The sequence below is a fragment of the Schistocerca gregaria genome, chromosome 2, assembly GCF_023897955.1.
Source record: "Schistocerca gregaria isolate iqSchGreg1 chromosome 2, iqSchGreg1.2, whole genome shotgun sequence".
NCBI lineage: Eukaryota > Metazoa > Arthropoda > Insecta > Orthoptera > Acrididae > Schistocerca > Schistocerca gregaria.
The window spans coordinates 826,598,231-826,615,810 of NC_064921.1; the positions used below are offsets into that span (position 1 = coordinate 826,598,231).

The 17,580-nt window shown below is 41.8% G+C and overlaps 1 protein-coding gene across 1 annotated transcript in view; it reads left to right on the forward strand.

The window, feature by feature from the left end:
- The window catches only part of LOC126335999 (nuclear receptor subfamily 2 group E member 1), a 178,873-nt gene that overhangs the window by 836 nt on the left and 160,457 nt on the right, over nt 1-17,580 (forward strand). The window lies entirely within an intron of this gene.

Sequence of the window (17,580 nt, forward strand, 5' to 3'; positions counted from 1 at the left end):
ATGTTTTCAGAGCTTCATGAACCAGCCATACAGTGTTAGTGCGCACTGTTTATATTTTCAATTCCTCTTTGAGCATAACATCTCTGGTATACAATTTTTCAAGTATTCTTCTAACCCAAAACAATTTTAATAGGTCTGTGCAGTTGTAGTCATATTTGGCACTTTATAGTGGTCAATGGAGGATTCACTATGGCATTGCTTTCTTTATTAATTTGGAAATGTAGGAGACCTTGGCATATATATGGAATGGCTGCAAAATAAATGTCAGCCTCAGCATATTATCACAAAGAGGGAGGAAAAAGTCTTTTATGTTAATTACCTGAATATAAAACTGCAGGAGAGATAAAATCACGTCATAGGTTTCAATAACATGTGGGAACTACATGTAAAGCAAAGCCACTGACACGTTTCTACAGTGTACAGTCATTGTCCCATTGCACGAGGAGACGGTAAGGTCTAAGCTTCTTGCTACTGTGTAGGTATAATGAAAATGATATGCCGTTATAGTGTGTCATTTCTGTATTATACTGTTCCCTATACCATATAGAATTTTATTGGTGACCCTCGATGAATGTGAATTGTGGCAAATATGTCCTCAACTGGATATTGCATAACAACAATGTTGCCAACGTGCAGCCACTAAGCATCGCAGATGCATCATACAATGCTCCACAATTAACCTTCCAACGAAGTGCTCTAGTAAAACATTAATCAACAGACAATATTAGCTCCAAACAATGTATCCTACTACTCACTTATAGTGTGACTTCGACATTACCACCCTTTCGCATGTGGTACATACTGAACATTTACCATGTGACCTCTCGTACACACGATCATCATGCTTAGCACCACACATGCTACAATGGCAACATATGCAAGCAACCACTAATTTCAACCCTTCATGAATTGGCAGTTAATCAAATCTTCTGCCGAAACTTCCTGGCAGATTAAAACTGTGTGCCCGACTGAGACTCGAACTCGGGACCTTTGCCTTTTGCAGGCAAGTGCTCTACTATCTGAGCTACCAAAGCACAAAACAAGCACGGTACTCACAGCTTTACTTCTGCCAGTATCAGTCTCCTACCTTCCAAACTTTACAGAAGCTCTCCTGCGGACCTTGCAGAACTAGCACTCCTGAAAGAAAGGATATTGCGGAGACATGGCTTAGCCACAGCCTGGGGGATGTTTCCAGAATGAGATTTTCACTCTGCAGCGGAGTGTGCGCTGATATGAAACTTCCTGGCGAAAGGAAAAGGTCCCGAGTTCGAGTCTCGGTTGGGCACACAGTTTTAATCTGCCAGGAAGTTTAATATCAGCGCACACTCCGCTGCAGAGTGAAAATCTCATTCTGAAATCTTCTGCTGTTTCTCTCAGATCTACCCTTCATATGCTTCACCAAAGTGGACAGCATAGTTTCTGCGTCTAAATTTGTCACACTCCCCCACAGTTATAAGAGTCGAGGGGCATGAAAGGGAAGCAGTGGTTGGGAAGGGAGTGAGACAGGCTCGTAGCCTCTTCCCAATGTTATTCAATCTGTATATTGAGCAAGCAGTGAAGGAAACAAAAGGATAATTTGGAGTAGGTATTAAAATCCATGGAGAAGAAATAAAAACTTTGAGGTTCGCCAATGACATTGTAATTCTGTCAGAGACACAGCAAAGGACTTGGAAGAGCAGTTGAACGGAATGGGCAGTGTCTTGAAGGGAGGGTATAAGATGAACATCAACAAAAGCAAAACAAGGATAATGGAATGTAGTCGAATTAAGTCCGGTGATGCTGAGGGAATTAGATTAGGAAATGAGACACTTAAAGAAGTAAAGGAGTTTTACTATTTGGGGAGCAAAATAACTGATGATGGTCGAAGTAGAGAGGATATAAAATGTAGACTGGCAATGGCAAGGAAAGCGTTTCTGAAGAAGAGAAATTTGTTAACATCAAGTATTGATTTAAGTGTCAGGAAGTCGTTTCTGAAAGTATTTGTATGGAATGTAGCCATGTATGGAAGTGAAACATGGACGATAAATAGTTTGGGCAAGAAGAGAATGGAAGCTTTCGAAATTTGGTGCTACAGAAGAATGCTGAAGATTAGATGGGCAGATCACATAACTAATGATGAAGTATTGAATAGAATTAAGGAGAAGAGGAGTGTGTGGCACAACTTGACAATAAGAAGGGACCGGTTAGTAGGTCATGTTCTGAGGCATCAAGGGATCACAAATTTAGCAATGGAGGACAGCATGGAGAGTAAAAATCGTAGAGGGAGACCAAGAAATGACTACACTAAGCAGATTCAGAAGGATGTGGGTTGCAGTAAGTACTGGGAGATGAAGAAGCTTGCACAGGATAGGGTAGCATGGAGAGCTGCATCAAACCAGTCTCAGGACTGAAGACCACACCAACAACAACTTACGGTGTGACTAACACTCGATATAACGTTTTAAGAAATCTCTGAGGCCGGAAACAATGAGAAAAGTTCGAAAACATTTCAGTGCGTCATCAAGGAATGGGCTGAAATTAAAATTAATGATGGCCGCAAGCGACACACTACCTAACGTGACCAGGTATTCTTTCAATTACACGTTGGAAGTAATTCCCACATGAGTACATTGATCCTTTTGTATCAAGATCATATTTTGGTCTATCAGGAATCAAATTCGACGGAAACTGGCCCAACTTCAAGGCACTACATCAAACCCTCCACACGCTCGCTATGGTCACCTTGCTCCTCTTAATATTATTTTCTTTCATTCGGTCTGGTGTGTGCTGCAAATTGAAAGGCTCGTTCAGAGATTCTGAGCGCTTTTATAAGCACAATTTTCTGATTTCGTCACGGTAAACGTTACATATTGATGTTATTTATCTTTCCTGGGTGTATAGCCTTTAATAAAAGGGTAATGGCCGGCCGCGGTGGTCTAGCGGTTCTAGGCGCTCAGTCCGGAACCGCGCGACTGCTACGGTCGCAGGTTCGAATCCTGCCTCGGGCATGGATGTGTGTGATGTCCTTAGGTTTGTTAGGTTCTAAGTTCCAGGGGACTGATGACCACAGATATTAAGTCCCATAGTGCTCAGAGCCATTTTTTGAAAAGGGTAATGAGCAGCAGTAAAATTAAGTAAGGCTATGCAGAGAGTATTAGGTCAGGAAATGAGATGGTGGTAGTCTTAGGTGTGGTTTCCAATGTGGGCAGCAAAATAACTGCTGCGGCAGAAGTAAGAAGGATATGAAATGTGGTCTGGAAATAGAAACAATAGCTTTACTGAAAAAGAAAACCCGCTACATCCAAAAATGAATTCAAATACCAAGGCGTACACTCATAACGTATTTCTCTTCGTTTCTGTGTTATTTGATGATGTAGGGAAGCACGAACAGTGTAATACATGGGCGTTATCCACGATACGAGTCACAGACGTGGGAATATTATTCAAAGGGTTAACAATGAGGTTTTCTGCTCTTTTAAGACATGTAGGCATACCGCCATATCTGTCATTCAGACTGCATTGTATCCCCATCCGTTCGTGAAGAATTCCTCCTAAGGAAACGGAATCTTCTTGCCACTAACGTAGTCAAGGACTCACAACGTCGTACGCCTTTCTTGGCAACTGTGTTGGTATGAGAATTATTTGCGGTTGTTGAACTACATTGTATCTGCTACATCCATTTAATATTTTCTTGTCATCTCGATCAAATATTGTCAATAATTATTACACAAGGAGTGGTTCTGAGTCAGGAAACGTATTTTAGTTCAAAATGGTCGCTTCATGCAAAAGGTGGTCGTACTCTTCATGTTTCACGTTGGGAGGTGTATACGTCAGCTGCGATTATGGTAAGGGCAGTATTTGCTACTGTGCGAACAAGGCACTGCTGCAATAAAGTGCTCAATTTATATAACTATAGCAGTTTTTTTCGTTAGTTCCAGTTTTTCTGCAGAAGTTTGATCTTATCAATCCCTTCCGCTAGTGCTCTTTTTTAAGTTCTAATGCCTAAGGGACTAAACTGCTAGGGTCATCAGTCCCTAGACGTAGAAACTACTTACATTAACTTAACTGTCTTATTCGAAGGACAACGCACACATCCATGCCCGGGGTAGAACTCGAACCTCCGGCAGAAGCGGCCGTGAAATCTGTGACACGCCGCACGAGACCGCGCGGCAACTGCTATTCTAAAGGTCAAAACTGAGAGGCTATTCTTAACCTTCCGTATCATATGGGTTTTGAAACCCCCTCAGGATTTGCGACAGTAGTATTCTTCGCGAATGCCAATTTACAACAACAACAACAAAACGAGACTAAGTCCCTGAAGAGACTAGAATTATGTCAGGGACCCGAATTTGTGTTGTTTACATCATCTCGATGTGAAACAAGACGGTAACTGTCACTGAAGCAATAAACGAGGTTATTATTGATGTATTAACTATGGCAGCTATATCCTATTCATGTATAACAAATTTCATTGAAGCTGGTGAGTATAAGTACACAATTCATTGGTAGATTTCAACGGTGTAATGTGCTATCGGGTTGGCGTCTGGCAGCGCAGCTTCACTAGGGCTGACAGAAACATGCTGTGAATAGCTGTGAGGTCTTTCTGAACTGTCCAATGCCTTACTCATATTGCTACTGTTTTTGGTACTTGGCAGACGTTTTGAAAGGGTTTGGCACGCCTGTGGTCATTCACTCTCTTTCAGGACTGGTGCCGAAGGACCATGCCCAATTCCCAAAGTACAGTCTTTTTGCAGTGACGAGTAATCTGGATAGTCGTATCACGTTCTTGTGCCATCTACATAGCAAATTTAATATTTCGATCCTAGGACCTAATCTGCAATACGTTTTGTATTTCATAATCGTAACTATCTGCATTAACCGTCATCAGAGCAATGTCAGGGAACAGAATGCAGCAGTACCTTGGTAGCTACTTGGAGACCTGCTTGAGTCGTGTACTAAGGAAGGGTAGTTGCTGGTTCACATTGTATTACACTAGCGAGAAGTACCGACTTTTCCTTTTTCTCTGCAAATATCCAGAACTAAATTCAGTAACAAAATGCTAAGAACATATTTGCATTGTGCCAACTCAAAGATCAACCTATTTTTACAGATTTTTATATTCACAGCCATTCTCATTGTGCATTGCAATAACTTCATTCATTATTTGCTTGTTCATGTTACGATTATTACTGTCATTCTCTCACTTTCAAGAGTTTTCACATCCATATTTAGTATCGATGCACATAAAGAGTAGCTATGAAAGAAGGGTCTGCTTCAGGAATTCCAAGCAATATAACTCAAAAAACAACGCAGGAATAACTACTTTCATGCAGAGACATGAATTTGGAATCTGTTCATCGTTATGGGGTCAAACAAGAGGGTAACATTACTGGAACAATGATCAGGCTATTTAGTATTTAATAGAGCATACAGATTTCAAGGAGGGAACGTATGAAGACGCAGACTTCCTTGTTATCAATATGTGCGGCATATCTTTCGTGTTAACGAAAGTAATATCCCGCTTTACCTCTTCTTACATCTCAAATGAAATGAATGCCATGAGTAATCGAATATTTGTTGACTGCGTCTCTTCTTGCTTCCATCCTTACCAAAATATTTCTTCATTCTTGTGGTAATCATGACATTCTATATGTATGCTGCAAAAGATTGCACGTGGACACATTCGACACCGAGGTGCAAAGCGTTTGGTATCTTACATTATATTCAATTCGAATGAGCTTCCTATGTATTTTTACTTCGTTTGTATTTTTAGATGATTATAACGTTACGGAAAATTATCACACATGCTTTATGCTGAATGAGAAACACTGAATCATCCGTTTTGTTTTCCCTACGTTGAAATGATATAATGTTGGCGTCAACAGCCCTCTTCCACGCCGGTAGCTGATACTTGTATCATTCTGGATTAATGATAATTGAACGTCTCAAACGTATACATAGCCCACAAGGCGACGTCAGAAACTATCAGGGGAGAACGCCGCATAAAAACCAAACGTGCGCGCGCGTCTCCACTCTAAAGAACCGTATCGGACAATCACGACAAGCATTTCGCTGAAGAGCTGCCTCGTAAGAGAGCCGAGAATTGGCAGCGTCGTAGCAAGTATTTGTCAACACTGTGATAGTGCATTTACTTCCGGGTGTAGGCCGGCATTACCTCGCTAAATTCACTTGACATTCGTTTTCCACATCGAAGACTCATACGATATAATCCACTGTAAGTAGAGACACTTAGAAAGTATATTTAATTTCTGGACTCCAAGAACGGCGTTCTTCACATAACACCTGTTTGTGTGTTTAAGGTTGCGTTTTGAGGCTCAGGCAACATCGCAGCGACTGTAGTCCCCCTCTTGCCGTCAGTGTGTCGTTAGCTCAGAGGTTCCCTTGTGCGTTGCGATGTTGGTACTATATTACATAGGAGTTCCAATCTCGGTGGAAGCCGCTGAATGCAACCTTTTATTTTCCATTTTAATTAATGGAGTTGCAAGCTGCTAGTAAAAATTTCTTGAACTAAGTCTGAAGAACGCCTTTAAACACCAATCTTCGTCCGATTTCGACTTAGTAAATTATGTTAATATCGTGGATATCTGCTTTGCAAATGCCAAGGTGCTTCACTGTAAAATAGATCCTGAAAAGATTCAAATCGACTGTCAACGATATAAATTTGAGCTTTGTTCGTCATATAGGTGTAACACATCAGGAGGTTGTTTATGAAGTGCACATGTTGATTAATAGTTCCTCTCTTCTAAATTTTTGCAATAGCATTTAACTGTAGACGTTTTCTGGCACCGGCGTTAGCAATTCCTTTCCGTTCTCTGAAACCTCTAAAACGATAAATTTTTCTGGTTTAAATCTGATGATCTTAACTATCACTCTCGATCAACATCAAATACATCATGAATCCATACATGGAACTCCAAATGTGCAGTGTTCCTGCACTGCTACAGAGTATACATTGCAAGGTATTCACACAGTTTATCGCACAGAGTTACCATAGGGAATGAAACAAGAACTGTAATACACTTTACGCCACAGACGCTCACTCTGGCTTGGCGAAAACATTCGAATATTGGCCAAAAGTTGCACAAATAATTGACTTTGAAAGGAAAAGAAGCATTTATAAACTCGTCGAAAGTAGTGAGGTGGTTTAATTTCGTCCCGGTCTATAAAATTAATTTCGGCCCATACTCAACTCTTGCCGATTAATGTAATATAAGATCCGCCTACTAATCACGGCGTCTGTCTCCGTTGCTTTTGAGCGTGAATGGAAATCGTAGAAATTTTCTGTGGAGCAACATTTAATAATAAAGCGTTTTATACCATCAAAAGCGACGAGCGGTAGCAGGCGCTTTCGATAAAGAACCGGGGAGTGCAGCCCCACTGCTGTCGCCACGGCCGCTGACGGTAGCCAGCAAATGGATCCCGGAGTTTTGCCGCATACGGCGTCCAGAGGACAGTCTGCAGGAAATCTGCGGCAAAATGGTTACTGGATAAAATTTTGATATCGTTGTGTCAGAAAGCGAAATAGATTGAATCTGCACTACCATTACATTCACGTCTTCAGCATTCAGACAGAAGAGGTTATAAAAATATTTAATGCCAGCTGCTCTCGATTCACTGACATTAAGAACAGAAACAACGCACGCTACCGCTAGACCACAGGCGTAATCAGCCTATGGTTTCTCTATCATGGGATAAGTTTTCCTCCAGAAAGTGCCGCAGTCTACAGTGCTGCCAGATTGTGCAGATAACCGGACTTAAAAAATTAGCGAGTTGGCCAGTTTATTTGTCCTATGTCGCGATCGGCGCGGACTTAGCCTCTGAAGCGGCCGGCCGCCGTCGAGTTTTATGTCAAAGAGTGTACATCCCATGTATCTGCATGTAGTGTTGTTCATGTGAAACTGAGCGAAAGTTTTCTGAATGTTTGCAAATCGTGTAACCAAGGCAGGGCTTGAATATCAGCCCAGTATCCACCTAGAGGGATGTGGGAAAGCACACGGCTGTCTAGGTGGGATCTAACCACTACACAATAATGAACACATATAACTATCAACAACAATATCTTCCATTTTAAGATCTACTGAAGGCTTTTACCGCTGATGTTTCATTAACTGACATTTAATTATAACAAATCATAGCGAGACCGATGCCTTTCTGACAAATCTTCAATTTGCCGTATTTTTAAACAACTTATTGTTGTAATTTTGACGACACTTCACAATAAGCCATGAATGACTCTCCTGTTTGGGAAGGCGACCACATTGGTATCGCACCTCTACCAGGGCGTTAGTAGTGAACAAAACACAGCCATTCCGTACTGTTGGGGAGATCCTGAAAATTACAAGCAGACCAATATCAGTTCCTAAAGTCAATGATACATAGGATTTGATATGACTGGTGCTGTACGCCATTAAGTCTATGCCACAGTAGCAACCACCTTTTACAAAGTAGTAATACTATTAGGCGTAATGGTTAATAAACAAAGTTTCACAATACTATTGAGCAATATTTTCCAAGAAATTGAACTTTCTTGCATTCGCTCCTGCCTGTTCCATAAAACTGAGCTGTTCATCTCACCCCACCACTCACCTTTCCCATCCACTCAGCTCAGATCCTAGACTCGCTTTTGGAGATTCATGACTTTTGCAAAGTGATGGTAAACTACGTCCTCAATTCTGTGTCCAGATATACTGCTCTTAGAAACGTCACAATACCGATAATGTATGTGTCTGGGATCATTTTACGTGATAAATAATACCAACAACCAAAAGATCACAAAAAGAATCACTTCGTACCCAAGTACACCAAAGCTCCGAATTACAGACAAAAAGCTTGATCTCAATATTTACAAATCTCACCACACTTTTCATAGAAATATTGCTGTAACTGCCCTGTGACATCACGTCTCAAAAGGCCAGGTGATCAACGAGACCCCGAAATAACGCCCCCAACCGCGGCATCAGGAGAACAGGTCTTGCAACATACGACTGGGCTATAGGAAAGGAAAAGCTCAAAAAAGTGACTCTGATTACATAGCACCTGCTTGTGTTCGTTTTAGTAGGTCTTAAATGGTGCTATAGTCGGTGCACGAGCCATGGGACACAGCATCTCCGAGGTAGTGACGAAGTGGGGATTTTCCCGTACGACCATTTCACGACTGTATCGTGAATATCATGAATCCGGTAAAACATCAAATCTCCGCCGTCGCTGTGGCCGGAAAAAGATCTCGCAAGAACGGGACCTTCGACGAATGAAAAGTATCGTTCAGCGTGACAGTAGTGCAACCCTTGTGCAAATTGCTGCAGATTTCAATGCTGGGCCATCCACAAGAGTCAGTGTGCGAAACATTCAACGAAACATCATCCATAAGGGCTTTCGGAGCTGAAGGCCCACTCGTGTACCCTTGATGACTGCACGACACAAAGCTTTACACCTCGCCTGGGCCGTCAACGCCGACTTTGGACTGTTGATGACTGGAAAAATGTTGCCTGGGCGGACGCGTCTCGTTTCAGATTGTATCGAGCAGATGGACGTATACGGGTATGGAGACAGCCTCATGAATCTGTGGACTCTGATTGTCAGCAGGGGACTGTTCAAGCTGGTGGAGGCTGTGTAGTGGTGTGGAGCGTGTACGGCTGGAGTTATACGACACCCCTGATATGTCTAGATATGACTCTAAGCGGTGACACGTACGTAAGCAGCCTGTCTGATCACTTCTATCCACTCATGTCTATTGTGCATTCCGACGGACTTGGGAAATTCCAGAACTGCTACGGAGTGGCTTCAGGAACATTCTTTTGAGTTTAATCACTTCCGTTGGCCACCAAACTCCCCACACATGAACATTATTGAGCGTATCTGGGATGCCTTCCCGTGCTGTTCAGAAGAGATCTCCATGCCCCTCGTACTCCTACGAATTTATGGACATCCCTGCAGGAATCTTGGTGTTTGTTTCCTCGACTACTACTGCAGACATTAGTCGAGTCCATGCCAACTCGTGTTGCGACACTTCTGTGTGCTGACGGGAGCCGTAAACGACATTAGGTAGGTGTACCAGTTTCTGTGATTCTTCAGTGTAGATACCATACCACAGAAACGGTTGTTCTGGTTGTATTTGGTTTTTCACTTTTTCTATATCGCTGAAAATTTTAATTAAATTCATGGAATAAGGTGTGTGCCCATAACATATGTGCATGAGCGCACACCAGCCCTAGAAGTCTTTAGTATTGTTTACCTAGTTTCAGGAAAGCAGACAGTAACTTAGCGCTTAATTTTTAAAATTTTAGGTGTCGGCCGGAAGGCACTGCGACGGGTCAGGCTCTTATCGCGCAGTTTCCTTTCCCTGAAAGAAAATCCACCTACCTCGTTTCTTAGGTAGTTGCTGCACTCGCCTCTCCTGATAGCAGCTACTGGAAAAATTGCAGAAAAGCAGTGTTGAAGAAACTGCAATTTAATAGCCGCTCACCGGAGGCCGCGATACATGTTTGCTGAAATACAATCTATGAGCAATCTTCCTAAATAAATTGAGTTATTGGAATGGTAGTAATTGTTTACTCAAACGAGAACGCGAAGTTGGTAATTCTATTTAAGCTCTTTATTGTCTTTAAGCCTGATCATCAGCCCGCTAATCTACGTTTGAAGAAAGTTCAGTTCACAATTCTATCCACACTCAAACCCCGCCAGAATTAGCTTTCAAAGTTACGGAATTTACTTAACTGCAACACAGACGATTTTCTAACATACACGTTTGCAGTCGATGTTCAATAATAGTTCGTTTTTTAACGTTAATGCTCGCCATAAGCACTTAGTAAAAGTTTACGAAGTACCGCCACGCTTTTAATTATTAAAGTTACTCGCGTCTTTCGCGGAACGAAAAGTCACAACTCGCTCAAACTCACACTACGCGTTACTGGACTCTTCCAGTCTCAAATCGCACAGTACCGAACCGATGAAGCCGTTTTATGACTTCATTTTACACATTATTCGCGAGGACACATCAAGCATGTCTCTTCTCGATCACAGTTCCTTCGCGACCCTTCATCCACTCGCGACTCACTCTCCTAGTCTGCTAACCGTCCTCGCATCTCATTGGCTCACACATCACACAGCCAATCAGAATTAACTCTTTGGGTGCGCCTCGCGCCAAAATCTAGCACGCACCAGTCATGACTTCTGAATCATTTACGTCATGATTTCTTGTTACACAAAATTTACTGTATAATTTAACAAACCGAAAGGAAAACTAGACTTTACTTTATTTCCAGAAATTATTTAAATACTCGCGAACGTTCTGGCTGCTTGTACAATACCATACACTCTTGGACATCCGACATTCACTAAGATGGGGAACCACTGGCGACTCTGTTCCCACGGTTACATCGTCTGAACACTTGCGAGTTCCAACCTAGATTTTATACACTTGCAAAGAATGGCGAATGTCCCTCTTTCATTCACTCAGGCACACTCATTCACTCTCACCTACTCATATAAAATAACTGTTCACAAAAATTCAAAACATTTATGGTTTTAACAAAGTTATAGGTGAATTTCTAAAAGTAAAATTCTCAAAATAAATACAAAAGCACGGAAGGTGATTTTGTTTCATAGTTGGATGGTCACTGAAGGTGATCTATACATAATGGTATTTATTTAGACTCGAAAATTGTAGAAATTTGCGTTTTCTGTAAGATTTTTCTAATTTCCAAAATATGCAGGTTTCAAAGCTCAAATTTGGATGACTTATTTTTATTCATAACAGAAACTAGTATATTAACTTTTAATTTCCTCAGGTTCCTCAGTTAGAAGTTATTAAAGATGAAAGTTCCACGTTATACACGCGGCTAGTTAGCGCACAGGTCTTACATTCTCACAGTACAGACATGCCATATGGTCGTGACGTCAGACGAACGGACACCGGTAATCTGCCCGCTACAGCACATATGCTAATCTGATGGCTACTTTACAGTCTGTCTACATTTCACAGTAAATATTTGATAGAAAACTGTGCGCTCGCACTAGTTGCGACGCCACACCACGTCGTCAACCATACACGCTAATCAACCACAAAAGTTTCGAGTTTTGAACACTTGTGATATAACTTACAATGAGAAACTTTTTTTTTCAGAATACTGTTTTGAAATTCAGGTTTTTGAAACATAATTTCTCGTAATCAAAACAATGAAACAGTAAGATTTAATGTAAACAACAGGTGGACCGTCTGTCGTCGTAGTTGTGTCACTTTGTTCCCTAGTTCTGTTCGATACATTTCGGAACAAGTCGGTAGCCTTCGTGCTATTTAGTCATGTTTTCAACTACTGCCAGTTGCAACGTTCAAACACGCCTTACGTTGTGTATTTCTCATTGACACGTAACACGAGACGTCACCATGCCACTAGATCTTTGAGGTTGTTGACAGTCGTAGATAAAAGACAGTCGACAGGAAGGTTGCGTTGTCTACCGAGCACAACTTCGGGGCGAAGCTCGATATGTCTTGGGTATACTGTGCGCACACACGCATACGCAGTACCTTGCCCCACTCCCTGCCCACCGCATCACGTTGGTCACCACTGTCACATCCTTCGGTGCGATTTAACACACGTATTCTGTTTTAAATCTCCGGCGCCGATTTCTTTTTGGAAGGTGCTAGAACGTCGTTCCGGCCGAAATTAAGCCCTGCAGTAACTCTATCGAACTCTTCAGTCACACAGTACATTCCCAGGCTACACTTGATTTTAATGGCACGCCTTCCCTTCTTCTGATGTAAGGTTTAGGTCACCCAGCCAGTTTAAAATTTAATGCCAACGATTTCGCATGCATAAATTTTTATCAGATGAAACGATCGCGTTTAGTGGTAAGATATGGAGGCGTTCGATCTTTCTGTTTTTGTATCCATAGTCTAAGACGGCTAACAATGGAAGCATACACCCACCGGGCCACACTTTTGTATCTGTAGTGTAGCACAAGCAACAACGGAAGCACACACCCATAGGGTTTCACAGATTATACTGATGCATCGAGCGATTATTGTACGTATTTAGATTTAACGAATGTTGTTCTAGTGATATTTTATTCTCATGCTCTTTCAAGAAGTCGAGGTTGTAAGTTTCATGAAGTCTTTGAATCCCACACGAGAGCGCTAGATGACAAGCAACGAAACTTCCTGGAAGATTAAAACTGTGTGCCGGGCCGAGACTCGAACTCGGGACCTTTGCCTTTCGCGGCAAGTCAAAGGTCCCGAGTTTGAGTCTCCGTCCGGTACACGGTTTTAATCTGCCAGGAAGTTTCATATCAGCACACACTCCGCTGCAGAGTGAAAATCTCATTCTAGACAAGCAACGACTTTGGCGCAACCGCTTAGGGCGGCAGACTAGAGGTCTGTCCATACCACGTTCGAGTCTCGTCAGTTTTGTAACAATTTGTCACCAACACAAAAATACTGCAAAGAATCGTGGTTATTCGCAAAGAAAAAATGATAATGATAATTACAGTAGTACATTCATGTTGAGATACAAGGAATCGTGATGAAATGAATATTTCTTTGTTTTATCGCCGCGAACTCATTACGAACTATACTTGATTCGAATAAAGTATACCGTCGTTGTATTGGTTTTGGAGCATCAATAGAGAGTAGCTGTGTCTCCTATTCGTGGATGCGACCAGAGAGGATTGTTTGCTTTATTACCTGCTGTGCAGCAGATCGCTTCATTACAATACTATAAGCGATCGTGTTGTTAGTCGAGCCCCTTAAATTTCAACAGTACATAACCAGTCAGGACACTAGTTCGTTGTGTTTATGAAATGAAATGTTACCATGACCTTCAGCGGCGATTGAAGTACTTGATAGGAATGTTTGGATTAAAACTAGACGGAAAAAAGCTGGGACTCGAAAGCAGTAAAGTCTCGTAGAACATTGAACCTCGGTGCTTCGAAAACACTCGAGAAGTGCATCTTACTCAAGAAGCATTGTGAGAAAAATGAAAAATCGGTGACCCGATGGGTTTATGCTTTCTCTTGCAAACCTTCAGCGAACTGTAAAGTCATAAGAAAACAGTCAGCGTTTACTGAAACAAGACGCAGTTCTCGGCTCCCTGAATCCGCCTGGTCACCCTTCTCATGTCAGTTTCAGTTGACAACCATGTGTCATTAACAACTAGCAGGCGACGGAAAGTGTCCATGAGGCGGGACGAAGAGAAATGAGTCCGAATTTTTCGGTCTTGGAGCAGCACGTAATGCCTGCTGAATCATTAAGCAGGCAGTAGTCCAACTCGCGCTGATGGATCGACCGTAATGTCGGCCTGGGAAGTTATCACCGAAATGCTGGAACCATGAATACTTAAATCTGACCTGTCTTATATTACGGCTATTAATATGCAGTAATTTTACACGGTTACGTAACAAGCTCTGTGAATAACTCAAGACGTCGTCGTCGTTCTCCTCTCCCAACCTCCCCCCCCCCCCCCCTCCACGCCGCCGCTCCCTCACACTCTCCATGTATGAAGTGTGTTGAGCTCAAAAGTGGCCGAAATGAGTTAATAGCGCAGACAAACAGGGTGAACCGAAAACTCCACCGCCGTAATCTATTTCACCGTCTCAGGGGTTGAATTTAAAAAAGCACTGAAAAACTTTTTTTTAATTTCTGACCGAGAAACCAAATACCAATTTTCGTAGTTCAAGTTTCAAAATTGACTTAATAGCGACACATTTTCAAAAAACCTCTCACTCTCTATTTTATCCCCTTAGGGGTGGAATTTTCAAAAATCCCTTCTTAAATGACGTCTACAGTGCAAGATCAACACCCTCTCCAAATTTCAAGTTTCTATCCTTAGCGATTTTGGCTGGCTGATGATGACTCAGTCAGTCAAGTCATTTCTGTTATATATATAGAGGTTGACCAATTGTAAACTTCCTTGACGGTTCCATTTGCTTATTCTGTAAGGGGTTCTCTTGTTTTCTCAATAACCATAATGTTGTTGTTATTAGCAAAGATAATTTTTTCCCATGACTAACACTGTTGTGATAATCATTACTGTGTGTTGAGAACAAAACTGGTTCTAGTATGCTACCCTGAGGGTTCCTACATTAATCTGTTGTGGTTCTAATAAATGTTTCACTGAAAGTTTAACCGTAGTTGAGATTTGGGTTATCTATACTCTTTGTACTAATTCTGCTAGATACGATCGGAAGTAGTTAGCTGTATCTTTTAGTCTTACTGATAGTGGCTTATTTAGTAGAGTCTTGCAGTCACAGTATGACAAGTCTTTAACAGATCGAAGAACGGGCTGTGACACAATCATCTTTGTCACAAGCATAAAGAACCACTTTTGTAAATTATGCTGTGGCTGATTCTGAACTTCTACCATTTCGGAATCCAAATAGTGACCACTTAGAAGATTGTATCTAGATCAAAGTAATTCATTAATCTTTTTTTTTAAATAGTTGACTGGTCAACAATCAAGATGGAAGACAGAAGGTGCAGATTTCAACGATACCATCCAATCACCAGCCGAGACATGTCCAGCATTTAATGCAATATATCGTAGTCCTCAAAAACGAGACTTTAGAAACGAATAACGCCTGAATGATCTGCGAACTAATTCTCAACTGGCTGAGTATGCCAACCTCTCCTCTCTCCACCCCCGCCTCCTGTATGTACATCAGCCTGTTTTTGGTCCTCCCGTCCCTGCGTTGTCTGACTGCGTAGGTGTTTGTGCGAACATCCATAATTTTGTTCACCAAACACATCAAAGAGAGGAAAATTTTCTATATGAAGTGTTCGTCGATCTCTGTCTTGTACATTTTAAGTCCCTTCAACGGAGCCACATACAGGAAACAATTCGTACTGCTGACTAATGTCTTAAACAGGGGTTGATGCTTTCTCTTTGTTAATAATCTCTCTGCTGACCTGAGCGTGTAGAGTAGCGCTGAAATGCTTTTGGTAGCAAGTGAAGTGAGCCTCATAACAAAATTTCATTGTTTACCTTGGTCACTCTGTGAGTGGCTCTGAGGCCGTTCCCCACGCCTGTTTAGACTAACGCAGTTGTGGTTCCACGTTACCATCTTCGAGACTATGTATTAAAATACACGGAGCACAGTTTACCCGAGGTATTTCAAATATGCCATAAATATTGTATCTAGTGAGTGAACTGATATGGGGTAGGCAGGCTTCAACTTCCACGAAAAAACTCAAATTGAAACCTTACAAAGTAATGGTAGCTCGTTGACTGACCAATTCAGGTACTGTTTTTTTTTTTTTTTTTTTTTTTTCGGAAGACGTATCCGGGGCCGAAATCTATCGAAGACTTTGGGTACAGTACGGGAACAGTGCTTTGCCACATCAGAGTGTCTACGAATGGATTGAAAAATTCCGAAATGGTCGCACAGGTGTTACGCACGACGAAGGAGCCGGACGATCGTTTACCGCCACAAATGAAGAAACCATTGAGTGTTCACGTGAAATGATTCTCTTAGACAGAAGGTTCACTATTGACGAAGTGGCACATCGTCTGCAAATTAGTCACGGCTCTACCTACGAAATCATCCACAACAGACTTGGGTTTCATAACGTTTGTGCCAGATGGGCCCCAAAATAACTCACACAGATGCATAAACAAACGCGCTTGGACATCTACATAAAACATTTGTATAGCTGTGGTAACGAATGGGACAACTCCTTAGACAGGATCATTACTGGTGACGAAACATGGATACATCATTACGAGCCGGAGAGTAAGCGGCCGTGTGGAATGTAAACATCCAAATTCGCCCTGCAAGAAAAAGATCCAACCGTCCGCAAGAAAACTGATGCTTAAGCGTTTTTTGGATACACAAGTTCCAGTACTGGAACATTATGGGGAAAGGGGCACAACAATAAACAGCGTTCGTTACAGTTAGATGCTTACTGAAAGGCTAAATCCTGCAATTCTAAGCAAACGCGGAGGATTGCTGTCAAAAGGTGTTGTGTTGTTGCACTACAATGCCCGTCAGCATACTGCAGCCCACATTGCTGAAACACTCCAGAACCTCAAATTTGAAGTACTGTAACATCCTCCATAAAGTCCCGATCTTGCCCCTTCTGATTATCACTTGTTTGGTCCACTCAAACAGTCACTAACGGGCCGTCGATTTGCCTCGGACGAAGCAGTGAAAGAAGCGGTGCATTCCTGGCTCGCAGCTCAACCAAGAACCTTCTTTTATGAGGGCATCAGGAAGCTTGTACAACGATGGACCAAGTGCGTTGAAACGCAAGGAGGCTATGTCTGAAAATGATGTTCTTGTAAGTTTCCTATTTGATTACAATAAAATTTTATAACTAATTTGCGGATAATAATTGACTTGCCCTCGTAGCATAGGTTCTGATAGGTAGGTTTATCTCCTAAGTCGTTTATTTCAGCACAAGCCGATACGCACTTTCCAAAATCAGAGGAACGTTCAAGTGTAAGAAATAAAATAATGTGACAACCTTTTTCATTTATCCGTACTTCCATAATAAAATGTACACCCATCCAAGCGTAAGGTAAAAAGAGAACAGACACTTCAATAATGACAAAAAGCAGAGACTATGCAAGTGAATAAATCCACACAAAC